Genomic DNA, 15222 nt, shown 5'->3' on the forward strand with positions numbered 1-15222 from the left:
CGGATAAGTAGAAGAATAGTGAGTCTCTCTTTGCTACGGTCAGAGTTTAAAACTTGAGAGTCCATGGAAGACTTTTTCTTAAAAAATCTTGGAGGAATATCAGGAATTTGTCAGAACAAATGTTTATAAAAGAATTATCTTAACATTAAGAGACCATTTATAAGCTTTCAAGGAAGAGTATAGAAGAATTTCAAAGGACGCGGTGATTTTCGAGGCAACCAGGCCCGATCCACTTTGGAATCTGAAGCTGTTCACTCGAAACACGAAGTGTCACCCTTATTTAATGTCCCACTTCCCAATGCTCAAAAAGAGAAAGATCCTCTATTATGTCCATGATGCTTCGTCTCTTAAAAAGACGATTCAGATCTTTGATAACGTCAGCCATAAGAAGCGGAGTCAACAATGGATGCTCGATAAAGACAACCATGTCTCTAAGATAAAGACTTCTCATTTTTTCGTCCCCAGTAGGCTTGTATTGATCAGAGCATATCTTATTTCTCTCGGAGCCAACTAAAGTCAACTCCAAGCGAAAGGGGCCAACTGTTATGGTATTCACTCACCCAAGATACAGGTATTTGCAAAATGATACAATAAGACTCCTAACAAAATAACATCAAACCCACTTAAGTAGCCCAAGCCCAATAGAGGCCTCGACTCCGCCGACTCATCAAGTCGACCTTCTTTCATGCCGACACGAAAAGCGGGATCAGTCGACCCTATCGCCGAGGACAACCCGCTTAGGGCGTTCGACCACTCACTGGGAAATTCTCAGAGATGACTTGAGAAATATTCCCTACTGTCGGCTAAGTTGAGGACTCGACCCCGGCCTCAAGCCTCTCCCCCAAAGCATATGTCAACATTTTAGTCCACATCGGAGAAACCTTATCCAGATTTTAGCCTAATGGTCTCCATGACTTGTCAGTATGCCCATGTGCCTCCATGACTTGTCAATCACTTCCCAGAAAATACGGAGACACCCTCTCCCATGCGAAGTGACTTTCCCTCCAGCCGACACATGTAGAGTAAAGGATGACTCACCTTTCAGCTCACACTTTTTCACCGTTATTTATATGGCCGAAGTGACCAATCTGCCATTGACGTCCTCTTTATATACAGATGCTATTCGCCATAACTAAAGGTTCACAATCTAAAAACCCCCTAAAGCATACATGGCACAAAAACAAGAACACACAGTTCTTCGTCTGGACAGAGAAGCTCACGTAGATCCTTTGGGCAGAGACGTTGCCACTTTAAGTACCACATTGATTCCTGACCTTCCCCTTCCCCACTCGAGTTTCACTAACTTGACCGTCGGAGGAACCACGGGGGAACCAGTCCCCGTCCTCTCACGGGTTCTTCTTATCTGTGCAGCATGGGCATCAATCCCCCATTCAAGAACTAGGCATAAAGTTGAAGAAGGAAGTGACCCCTCCATCACTCTCCCCTACCACGTCCCAGTGAGCACTCAAGGAAGACCGATCTAGTCCCAGATCAGAACCAATCCTAGCCTGGATCCAATTGGTTGTGTACTTCAATGTCTAAAAGGTGACGACATTGTTAATATTTCAATGAAATTTTAGGGGCAAACTGGGGTGAAGTGGTTGGTCTAAACGAAAGTTGACTTTATAGGTGGTCTAGGTATAAATTAGAAATATAAAGTTATTTGCAAAATGACTCTAAATATAATGTGGTTTCTAGAAAAAAAATCCTTAAAACTTTATAGATAGCATAAAGATCCTACATTTTCCTTGACTAGAAATATTTTTTAAGAAAAATAAAAAAATGAAAGCAAATACAAATTATGTGACATGCAAATCAAGATGCACGTTGTTGACCATAAATTTGAGTAACATATTGGTCTGGGTTAGCTTATGAAATGTAATCTTATCAACTTTCCTATCATTTTTTTGTACTTTTATAACTATTCATATATGTGTATATGGGTATATTTTACTTGAGCTATTAAAATATAAATTGAATAATATAATCTAGATATGCTTTGATATTAAGATTTTAAAATCTACTTTAAATTTTTGGCCGGTGGGAATTAAACTTTGGCTTATTAATACCATGTCAAAAGTCTTTGTCACTATACCATGACTCAAAATTACGGTGAGGATTGTGACTATTAATTTATATTCTAACAGATGATAGAAAAGGAGATTAAAAAAAGAAAAGACTAGAATTCCCTAGAGATTTGTGACATTTGGCGGAGTTTCTGTAAATAATTAATATTTGATTGTTTTTGTTGGGTTTGAGATGCAAGCCTAGAGGGGAAGTGAATAATGTTGCTATCATTCTTTGCTAAAAATAAAGAATATGTAGCAAAATAAACAAAACAAAGGCCAACGATAATCAAACACAAACAGCAACCAATCAGGAACACATAAGATTTTGTAGTAGTTTGGATAACAACCTTATGTTCACTCTTCCTTCTTGCAAAAGGGCTTCCTCACTATGCAAAAGAGTTCTCCTGAATCACAAACCCGATTTAGTAGGTTTATAAGACCGCACCCTGAAATTTACCCAAAATCAGTCGTTTAACATAACTCTCATATTGAGTAACACCTAGCTCTAGCTAGTCTCAATCCTTAGTTCCAACCAACTTGAGTATACCATAAAAAATAAGTTCAAATCAAAACCAAACAACCAAAGTTAAAGCTCAGTAAATATGAAAGATCTTACTGCCCTTTTGTTAAACAAAATGTCCTTTGATAAATATAATCGTAGCTCGATGAAAAACCAATGTAGGTGATGAATCCAAGGACAACTCTCCTCGCTAAAATAACCCAGAAATTTTGTGTGCGACAAGTAAGCATTTTTCAGGGCTCCAGGGGCAAATCCTTCTATGTAATCTCTCACAAATCAAAACCCTAGAAAACCAATGTAGGTGATGAATCCAAGGACAACTCTCCTCGCTAAAATAACCCAGAAATTTTGTGTGCGACAAGTAAGCATTTTTCAGGGCTCCAGGGGCAAATCCTTCTATGTAATCTCTCACAAATCAAAACCCTAAAAATCCCCCCCCCCCACCCCTCTTCTCTCTTAAAGATATAAACTCCTCAATAAATCAAGAAAAAACATTCTAAACTTGGTAGAGATTGAAGATATAAAATAACAAATGGCTGAGATTAAATCTAAAAAACTGCACTTCTGCCATGTTTATCTTCGATGGTGCCTCTCGACCATCAATGGTGTCAAGGCCCCATTGATGGTTAAGAGGCCCATCGATGATACAAAAGTCTTTGGAGCAAAAGTCATCAATGATGCACATTTACCATCGATGAGCTCGACCTACCATCAATGATCAAAGGTCATCATCGATGTGTAGGAGGCTGAAATCATCCTTTGAGCTGATTTTTACTTCGTTTTGCCTCATAATTTTTTTATAAATGTACTATATCATCTCAAATAAACATTAATACTAAATGAGAGTTTGTTATTACTCAAACACAAGAGCTATTGTATGGACTTTATCCTAACAGTTCTCACACTTACATATCTGTGTATGAGCTTCGATTCATACTTCTCTGCTATTGTGCAGCAACTTTGAAACTATTTCTTTTATTTATTTAATTTCGTTGGATTAGAGCCAATGTCAAGTGTTTTTATTAACATTTAGTAAAAAGCTTAGGTTAAAATGATGGAGTGACAAGAGAAAGGAAGGATATTTGTGTACACAAGGGAGGGACTTTGTTAATCTTCACTACACCATCTAACATGTGCTTATAATCTAATTTTATTTTATCAATTGCAACTAGGGGTCTTAACAATTAGGATAAGGCTAGAATATGATATTTATCATATCTATATCTGCTTACCAATCACGGATACACATATATCTCGGTAAGAAAAACTCATATCCATATTCACCAAATTCAAATATGGTTACCTATATACATGCGAATATATATGTGATATACATGCAGATAGAAAACAGATATCAGAAAACCATATGATATTGAAAAGAATATAGTTCATACAATACAAGAGAGTTCATTAATATGTTATATCTGAAAAGCTATGATTAGATCTGGTCATCAACATCAACCTCAAATCCATTACCTAAGGATTAAAATAATTACAATTGTATGACCAATATATATTTGGATACTTCGGATATGGATCCAGTTATTTCACTACATATCCATATCCGTAACAATATCCTATCAGTTATAGATATTAGTAATCATATCTGCATCCTAACAGATATGGGTCCAGATATTTTTGGCACCCCTAATTGCAGCATTTTGGAACTCTTGACGTTACAATATCATGTCACATGTTCTTAGTTAATAAGATAACATGTTACTTCCTTGTAGGAAAGAAGTAAGAAAGAATATTAGAATAAACTCAGAGATGCACACACTTTTTTTTTGCCCGAATGTATGATCGTCTGACAATATTGTCTTAGATAGCAGAATAAACAACCGATTCAGAATAGTATGAAACCTTAATTCAGAAAGCAATGTTACTCTTTACAGTCTTCTCATCTTTCTCTTTTCTCCCTCATTTTCATGCATATATATCTATTTTCTTTACTCAATACATTCTCTAAACATCTTGGCCCGGGTACTTTTTTAAAAAAATTGGTTTAGTCCACGACATCACCACTTACAAATTCTCTTGAATCTTGCATCACTATTGGTCTATTATCCATCATTTTCAGAGGCCGATCACTGTGCTCGGAGCGTAGGGCGCATGCACCGAAACAACGCTAACGATGATGGCCCATCGAGCAAGAACCAAACAAAGATTCGTGGGTAGTGTCATGCTTATGTACTAATTTTTTTAAAGCATAAGTTAAGTGAACCTATAAAGTTTATTCGATCCAAAATAATATTTGTTCGCCCAAGTGATCAAGGATCAAAGATCTTCAAAACATCATACTCACCGTAGATTTCGCTTAAACAAGTGGATTTTCTTCCCTCTTTAAACTCACTTTTTCAACCACAAAAGTTTATTATTTATCAACCAATTATGTGTATTTTAGATATACAGTATAAATGAGTGCGATATAGTAGAGATATGATGATAATAATATTTGAATTAAAGGATAATTTGAAGTCGCATCTTCCGTACAGTATGGATTGTAGCCTTTGTTCTATTTATATTAGCTTATGCACCACATGATCCGTTTTACATCAATTATGTGATTCTTACAATATTTAAAAGTTACGGGGGGGGAAATGTTTTCAAGTGGTTATATATATGAGTGAGTGAGTGGATAGGTGTGTGTGTGTGAGCGTATATATACACGCTAAGAAAAACGTTACAGTCGTATAGTTTTAGAGGGTGCATATGCAAATAACTCTAAAAGAACAATTTTTTGAAACAGACCCATTTCAAAAAAAAAAAATTTAAACCGACCATTTTTTTAATTTACCAAAACCGACCCGATTTTGTGATTAGCAGTCTAATTAACTTCCTAAACAGTCGGGGTTGGCAACCCCGACTATTTAGGACATTAATTTTTAGGGTTTAAGGCTTATAATTAGGGTTTAACACCCTCCCAAATAGTCGGGGTTGCCAACCCCGACTGTTTAGGAAGTTAATTAAACTGCTAATCACAAAATCGGGTCGGTTTTGGTAAATAAAAAAAAAGGTCGGTTTTTAAAAAAAAAATTGAAATGGGTCTGTTTCAAAAAATTGTTCAACTCTAAAACGCAACATAATCATTCTAATAAGTGTTTATGATGTGAAGAAAGCATTTCTTACGTGTATCCGGACAAAAACACCATACATGTTAGAGACCGGAATGAGTGGAGCTAGGCTATCTCTCAAAGGCGCCATTTTTGGATTTGGATATCCAACCCGAATTAAAGTAAACAACGCCCACATGCAACAAGGCATCAATCACCAACCTTTGGGGCCCTCTTGTTTTTTGGTCTTATACCTAAGCCTTTGTACCAAATCCTCCATTCCTTGGTGGGGGTTTGCTCTTATACGTAAGGTTTTGGCTGACCTACCAAGTGTCCCTAGTTGTCTACAAATTTATTGTGACCTTGTTTTTTTTTTCCTTTTTTTTTTTTTTTGGTGGGGGGGGGGGGGGATGGAGGGGTGTGGAATCTTATAGTGGGGTCTCCATATAAATTATATGGAAAAGAATGAGAGCATAACATATGTCTAATTAAAATTTGTGATTGATAATACATATTTTTATTGCATTGACATTCTAACTGTTTGCACTAATATTTACTTATGTTCTGTACTGATTACTGATTTAAAATTGATAGCACAGTCACACGTCATGTTCTATACTTCAAGTCTATATGTCTTTTTTTAATAGAGGGCTCTCTAGAGGATTTATTTTGATTTTATGTGGTGGTGTATATTTGATCAGGTTTTGTTATTAAAGAGAAGGAAAGGTCTTGCATATTGCAAGTTCTTCACCCCTTCTTGTGATTATTGAAGTTAATGATTGGATTAATTGTTTAAACGTTAAAATAATTGAGTTACCATTGAACTCAATCTGATTTTCTCCAATTATATGAGCCTTCTTGGGTGTATATAACTTGAAGGAAATTCCACTTTGGTACATGGATCTCTTTGCTAAAAACAAAAAAGTAAGGCTTCATCTAGATATCATGATGTTTTTCTTATTGTGTTTTTGTAAAAAAAAAAAAAAAAACATCATGGCGTTGTGTTTTCCCTTTAAAGCATTTTCAAAACATCATGCTAACTGTTTTCGGTCAACACTTGTTTGACCCATTATAACATTAGTATTAAATATATTATTAATAGTAAATATAAAACAATAATATATTATAATATACTTTAATGTATTATATTACATTATAATTATTACATATTATTTTCAAATAAAAATATATTTTAATTATTTTGGTATATCAATTTGTTATTGCTATATATTATATTAATATTTTTATAATAATCTTATTTTATTATTAATATAATATAATATAATACTCTTAATATAATATAATATTATTAATAATATTAATATTATGTTAACACTAGTATATTATTAAAAAATAATATATTGTAAATATTTTAACATTAATAAATAATATTATAGTTTCTAATATTTTAGAATCCATTAATAATTACTTTTAAAATGTATTAATAATTTATGATATAAATAAAAATTATTATATTATGACTATATTATTATTACATTAATAATTTGTTGGTAATAAATTAGTTTAGTATTAATAAATTATTTTACATTATTAATATATCATTTTATTTATTATATATATATTAAATTTTGTATATTAAATTACCTTTACTACAATATATACATAATATATTACTATTATTATTATTTTATTCTGTTACTATTTTATTATTAAATATGTTACTATTACATAACATTTTTTACTTATTAATTTATTAAATATATTTATTAAAAAATTAATAATATTATAGTAATTATAGTATTGTATAGTATATTATTATATCTTAGCATACTATTACTTATTATCAGTAACTTTTTATGATTTTGTTTTAATTTATTTATATTTATTCTATTTATTATTATATTACTTAACTGTATTATTATATAATACAATATGCAATTAGCTATATTCATTATTATTATATCTTTATTATATTATTATTTAGTATCAGTAACTTTTTATGTATTTGTATTAATTTATCTATATTTTATTCTTATTTATTATTATATTACTTAACTATATTATTATATAATACATTATCAACATATTAAATATTTATATTTAGTATGTTATTATATTATTATATAATATATTTTAATTATTAATATATTTTATATTATTTAATAAATATTTCTAATATATTAGATTAACTATAATATAGTATAATATAATATAATATAACAAGCATGTCGATGATAACTATATATTAATATATTATATTAGATATTATATTAACACCTCCTCGAACTCAAAACTAAAATACCAAACTTAAAACATCTAAAAGGTGTTTTGAAATAAGTATTGTTTTTATTGGTTTGATGATGATTTAAGCTCAAAAAACATCATAATTTCTAAACATATGGTTTTTTGTTTTTGGCAAAAACACCGTAGAAACAAGGAAAATATCATGGTATCCAAACGAAACCTAAATAACTAATAACACGTTTGGCAAATGGTCGACGTGGATTATATTCCAGTTTTGGATGTTTGGAGTATAGATTATTTTGAATTATAATCCACCAAAAAATAAGCTGGGAGTACCCATGCTTATTTTTTAGTGGATTATAATGCATGAAGCTTGACCATGTAAAATATATCTGTACCCCTTCATGATTTCTTAATTTCCTAAACTCATTTATTAACTCAGCACCAACTCCATTAATATAGGTATTTTTCAGTGATTTTAATACACTCATTTACCAAACATGTAAAGTTCGAAAATATATTATAATCTACTAAATTTACCAAACGAATTATAATTCACTTGGAATATAATCCCCTTGATATATAATCAGGATTATAAACAAAGTGGATAATAATCCATAATGTGAAAACATGCGCTAACTCCCTGCAAAAAAGTAAGGAGGTGCAAGTGCAATTAACCCCAACATATACTCATTATTACAAGAAGTAGGTTGGCAATAATGGCGAAGCCTTAATGCGTTAGGAAATCTGATCAATTTATCCATGTTTTATTCCCCGTTTCCACTGTCTTTTACCAGATAACAACCACAAGATACATATATGTATCTGTTACTGTATGAATACTAAATCTCTATAAATAGTAGAGTATAGATATCCATATAACTATCTTTTGTTAATTTTTGGATATTAGAATCTAGATCCATGTCTCGAATATCTAAATACATGTATCAATTAGATTAGAACCACACCACTTTTCCAATATAGAAGCTCATTTGGAAAGCCCTAAGAAGTCCATGAATCTGTACCTCCAGAGCTCTCACCAAAATAAAAACTAAAAAGAGTTACAGCTGAAGATACAATCTTGAACGTACTTAGGGCTTCACATGCTCTCAAATGAACTGTTCGATCTGAGATACTTCAGCAGATGATTCGGCCACTGTGATTTTGTTAACACACTGAGAGAAGGTGAATGCCTCTGCGGGTACACCGAGGTTGTGTTCGTTGGTAATGTCAACAGTAGAAATGGCCGTTCTTGATGTCCGAAGCTTGTCACTGCAATAAATAAGGCATAATTAACCATATAAGAAACTGAAACATCGTAAGAGAGAAAATGTTGCCTTAAGTAATGTCCCTACTACAAGTAAAACCTGAATTCAAGTCATTTTAACCCCAAAGTGGGTGTCCCTAATGGAAAATATGGTTATCTTTAATGGAGAAGTCCCCAGTGATTGATGCTCTATACACGAGCGAGCCAGAGAGAGAGAGAGTGTGTGTGTGTTGCACGTGCTTCCATTGTGCTTTTGTTGACGTTTCTAAAATTGGAAACCATTAACACAGTTCAAGAAACCTGTATGGCGCAATAACAGCTCCAGTTCAATTGTACAACGTAATTTCATGAACATCATTGTTGTGTTTTTGACTCAAATACTCAGTCTGATATTTGTGGCAGAGGCTGCAGTCAATAGCAGAGTGTAGAATAATTATATGAATTCAAATTCCTATTTTGACAAGGATTAACAATTGATATTCCTACTTAGACTCTTATTGGGCTTTAGAACATGTGGACTTCTATTCCAACTAGAACTCCTGATTTTTGGACAACAAAGAGTTGGGGTCTCCAAGGCTATGAGCCTCCGATTATGGAGGGGCCATAAACTGGCATCAAATCATATATGAGTGAAAAGATTACAAAAGATGATACTCAAGGCAAAGACCCCGAGTTTCCAAAAGCTATAAAACACCAAGACGAAATAAAATCTACAAAATACAATCTAGCAACCCACACATACTTAGGATACTCCCCTATGCTATGCACCCCTTTTGTCAAGACACAAAAGGTAACGGGCCTGACAGGGAAGATCATCAATGTCCAAGAAGAACTTGAGCTCCTGAAGGTTGTGTCCCAGCTTCGACAAATAGTCCGCGACTTGGTTAGATTCTCCGAAACAATAATAAACTTTCAATGACGCATCCCTCAGATAAAACTGCAACTCCCTCCAAACATTGTGCATATATGCCAGAATGGGGACTTTTGCCAATCAGATGGACCAAGCTTTTGGAATCAGATAATGCATAGGCATGAAAACCCATGGAAGACACAAGTTCCGCTCCAGTATGAAGGGCGACAATTTCCCCTTGAAGGCTATGTCCTTGTCCTACAGGGACTACAAATGCACAGATGAAATCTCCACTTTGGTTCCTAAGCACCCCACCCACTGCAAGTTAATTGTCATGGCATGAGCCGTCGACATTCAAAGCATACGTGCCAGGTGGGGGTAGAGTCCAAGAACATAGGAAATACTTCTTAATAGGGGGGTTTCGAGGTTCGAAGTCAATCATATGGCGGGAATCTACACCAAACTTATAAAAAAAACCTCATCATCACCATATATGCAATTATTACGAAAGCTCCAGATTCGCCTACAAATGGCAATACAAGCCGGTCTACCTACCATCAAGAAATGGGACTACCCTTTGCATATAACCACTTGAGCCTCGAGTGGATGGATTGTTGGGGGAAATACGGGACTACAAAGAGTGCACTGAAGAAAATCCACAATGACTCCACTAGCTCACTCTCAATGAAGAGATGGTCCAGATTTTCTATTTAGGGGGGAGCTGCAGCATACACACCTAGAAGCCAGCGCAATACCCCAACATTTGACCAATTGATCCATAGGGAGAAAATTATGCAGAATTCTCCAGCACACCAACTTCGGCGGCATGACAGTGCCCCCAATCTGTTTGGCTATGGAGCAAGGAGTGGCACAGTGACGGATGACCTCCCATGCTGATTTGACCGAGAAGGTATCCGCCTGATCAGGTGCCCAATGCCTAATATCATCATTTTTCGATAAATGTGGGACTGAATGGGAAAGGGACTGGACAAATGTCGCACCCAGCTGCGAAACAAGAGGTGCCTACAGAAAAGGTTTCTTTGACGCGAACGTTGTAATCCCCATGCACATCAATAACCCCAAGTTTGTGATTCCAATTGTCACACCAAAATGAGATATAGCCTAGACCCACCGTCCAAGCACACAACTCAGTGAATGTAAGCTTCATTTTCAAGATATCTTTTCATTCAACTGAACACCCTAGGGGACCCTTCCATGATGCAGATGGAGGGGAGACCTGGTATTTAGCTCACATGAAAACAGCCCAACTAGAATTAGACTCACGGAGCAGGCAGCATTGTTTAAGGACAAAGGATTTTTTTGATATCTTCCATTCATCTGACACCAAGACCTCCTTCACCTGTAGGGATGCCAATTTTATGCCAAGTTACCCAATGTCTACAAGCTCCAAACTCCCACGAACCCCAAAAAAAAACTAGCCAGGAGCGATTCAATGGCCTTGAAAACCCCTTAAAGCACAGATATGCGTGATATAATATGAATGGGCATGCTACATAGCACATATCGTACCAATACTAGCTTGCCAGCAGAGCTTAATAGCTTTGATTGCCACCCTTGGATTCTTTGAGATATTTTATCAATCAGAGGTTGAAAGAAACATCTTTTTTTTCTGACCAGGTCCTATGGGAGCCCCCAGGTAATTGATTGGGAAGTTCCCTCTTGAAAAAAACAAAGTTATTGTAACAACTCTCCCTCAAGATGCCAAAGCTTTGTGAGGTAAATAGAATTTGATTTTGGTTGGGTTAAGCTTTTGACCTGAGTTTTGCTGAAAGTCTCCAAAATCTTCATGACTTGAAGAAGAGAAGCTCTTGCCGCATTGACAAAAACTATAATATCATCCGCAAACAGCAAAATGAGAAGGACAGCGAGTGTTATAAGTAGAATATAGCGCTGATTCTCTAAGCTGTGAAGCAAAGCTTAATGATAGTATCTCCTCCGCATTAATAAACAGACTTGGAGAAAGAGGATCCCCTTGTCGAAGCCCTCTAGATGAGTGAAACATCCCTCTGTAAATGCCTTGAAATACCACCGAAAATGAGCAATGGCATATCCATGCATTAATAATATGAATCCAATCTTCCGCAAACCCAAATTGCTTAAGAATAGCCAATAAGAAGTCCCGTTCAAGACGATCATACACCTTTAACATATCCAAATTCAGGATGATATTAGGGTGGGGTCTTTTTTATCAATCTCCCTGCTAATCTCCTGGGCCAGAGCAATATTATCTGATATACACCTCCCTTTGATGAAAGCCCCCCTGGTTGGGGGATATGTTATGTGGAAGGATGAGAGCCAATCTGCTACATAAGGCCTTCACAGTGATTTTGTAGACGGTGGAACATAGCCTAATTGGTCTGAATTCCTGTAGAGACTTGGGGGATGAAACTTTTGGAATGAGAATTATCACTGTGTGGGAAAATGATGGTGGCAGTTTTTTGACTTGCAGGAACTCATTGGCAGCCGCAAGAACTGAAGGAGCCACGATGTCCCACATAAATATGAAGAAAGTTGATGAAAAACCATCCATCCCTGCGGTGCTAACTTGGGGAATAGAGGAGGAGGCAAGAGAAATTTCCTCCATATCAAAAAGCCGCAACAGCATACAATTTGACTCTTCAGAAATGCAAGTGGAAACCAACTTGATGTAGTCAATATCCACATGGTGGGGTTCCAATGTGAGGAGATCAGTCCAGTATGAGATGGCTTCCCCATAAATGGCCTCATGGCCACGAATGATGTTCCCCTAATAATCCACAATGGAGTCAATCATAACTTGAGAATTTTTGCTTTTAACAATGCTATGGAAAAAACTTACCCTCTTGTAGTCATTTAATGCGCGATTTTTGTTTCCAAAAACTCTCCTCCTGGACGCAAGCCAAGCGCCATTGAGATTTTTTTTCTCCTTCAGCTCTTCAAAGACTACAGCATCCCATTGAGTTTGCAATTGCGCATCGAGGGAATTGATCTCAGATTGAAGGCCTGATAAGCGTTAGAATATATTGCCAAAGGAGGATTTACTCCAAGCCTTTAGCTTAGCTCTGAGAAGCTTCAACTTCAAGTGGAGATCCATCAAAGGTGACACGTGAAGGGTCTGAATCCAACATCATGAACTACATCTTTCAGCTCTGGATTAGTGGTCAACATGCGTTGAAACGCCACAGTTTAGGCCCTTTACGCACATGCTTACCATAGGAGATGAGAATAGGGCAACGGTCAGAAAACTCCTTAGGGAGTAACTGTGCAGATAGTCTCCCAGAGGCGAGCAAATCAGGGGACTGAAGAACTCTATCAAGGATTTGCCAGGTCCTTAAAATTGTTGCACCAAGTGAAATGAACACCTATTGTTGGGACTAGAACCACACTGCAGTCATCAATACAAAAATTAAACTTCTCCATGGCCAAGGGTTGAGGAAACATAACATCGGTACTTCTTGATAGGCAATTCCCTACCTAACCTAGCAAGGCGGTTCCTCACAGTATTGGCCTTGATCATTAACTCATTCTGTGGCACGCTATCCTGACCCAACACCCCAGGATGAAGTCCACAGATAGAAGCTCGATCACTGGAATCCAGAGTCTTGCTGTGGCTGATGAACCCGCAATGTATCCGTTCATGGTCTTCAGTCAGTCGCCAGGACATCTCCCTTGTCACCACCAAATTCCGGAGTTGTGTGAGAGAGTAATGATGAGGAATTGGAGGGAGGAATCGTAACCCTTTGAGTTCATGTGTGATTCATTTGATTTTGTAATTAGTGTTGTCCAAGGATAACGGATTGATGAAAAACCTCATGTGATCTACTATGCCAATAGGACATTCAACGATGCACAGCAAAATTACTCAGCAAAATCATTAAGAAAGAGTTTTTAGCCCTACTCTTTCATCGATATATGTGTCAAAGATGGCCCCATAATTCTCGCCGCCGACGAACAGTGTATTTCCCATAAACAGTTGAGATGTAGAATGGGACCCTGCCATACTAGCAGCCACAGTGATGCATTGGACTGTCTTATGAATAAGAGAAACAGACACGCCGTTCCTCCACATGATCCATATCTTGCCTTCCATGTCTTCATTGGATATCCAGTTGTTTTCGTTGCAAAAAAAGTGAAAATTTCTAATGTATCTAACTTTCATGATAGGCTCCATGATGATAAACAATGAAGGTCTATGTGCTGAAATCAGAGTTGTCTACAAAAGCCAAAAGTATCGAGGTTGCCCACTCCTCGAGCGTTCCAAAAAATGATATTTACATTATTATTCACACTAGTCATGGAGATTACGGAGTTGATGGGGAAGTGCTCTTCATTGCTCGAAGCCTGACATTCAGCGGCACATTGGGGTGTCTCTTGTTAATCTTAGAACCAGGAGAGACCTTGTCATGATAAATTTTCTTCTGAGTCAATGGAGATGAATGTTCATCAGCAGAATGGTGTCTCATGTCCAGAGGTTCGACTTGGCCTTCATCTGTATCTGTGTCGCACGACTCCATGGTAACCGATTGATCATCATCATCGCCTTGTCCATCCTGAAGTGCCGCGAAGGAATTAGTCGAGTTTGTGCCCAATGGTGTGGCTAGAGATTTTTTACCCTTAGAATGAGAAGGAAGCTCAGAGTCTAAGGATTCTTCATCGCTGGCCTGCATAACTTGGCCTGTAGCTTTACACATTAATTGCTCCAGTGCAGTGGCTTGTTGATGCACCAAAGTCTAGAACTTATCATCATCATTCACATTCAGTTGATGTATAATGGCCAGGGCTTTGGCCTTCTTGTGCTTTTTCCTCTGCACGACTATAGGTGTGCATGGCTCCTGGCCTGCAGATGACAAAATGGGAGGGGAGGCTAACCCATCACTAACTGGATGAGCTGTGGTTGTAGGTTAGCTATTCGCAGCTGTGACAGTCGCAGCGTCATTCTGTGCAACTCCTGGTGTGCACTCAAGTTGATCGGCCTGTTTCAGAACAGCGGGGATGATGCGGGATGCTGATTTAGAGAATCAGTCCTACACACTAGCAATCCATCGACCATAGTCCCTATCTGCATGTTCCCCATTCATATTAACAATGGCTTCATGTTGGTCTTCTTGTTGACGAGTTCGACCAGGCTCGACTGTGGCGTTCTGACGAACAAGTTGGTTATCAGCCAGGTGAGCCTGATTCCCCTCCAGAATAGAACTGTCCTCAACTATGGGGGCAGAACGATGATGACTAGGAGCAAGTTGGGGAAGCGGATTTAT

General features: G+C 36.7%; 1 long non-coding RNA gene and 1 pseudogene across 1 annotated transcript; both read right to left on the reverse strand.

Annotated features, from left to right (window-relative positions):
• The window catches only part of LOC109833702, a 26519-nt pseudogene continuing 20235 nt past the window's right edge, over positions 8939-15222 (reverse strand).
• On the reverse strand, positions 10678-13851 carry LOC109823360. Its single transcript, XR_002242405.1, has 2 exons — positions 12804-13851; positions 10678-12731 (listed from the first exon to the last, which is right to left on the reverse strand). It is a non-coding gene; the product is annotated as an uncharacterized LOC109823360 (long non-coding RNA).

This window comes from Asparagus officinalis, chromosome 1, assembly GCF_001876935.1.
Source record: "Asparagus officinalis chromosome 1, Aspof.V1, whole genome shotgun sequence".
Classification (NCBI taxonomy): domain Eukaryota; kingdom Viridiplantae; phylum Streptophyta; class Magnoliopsida; order Asparagales; family Asparagaceae; genus Asparagus; species Asparagus officinalis.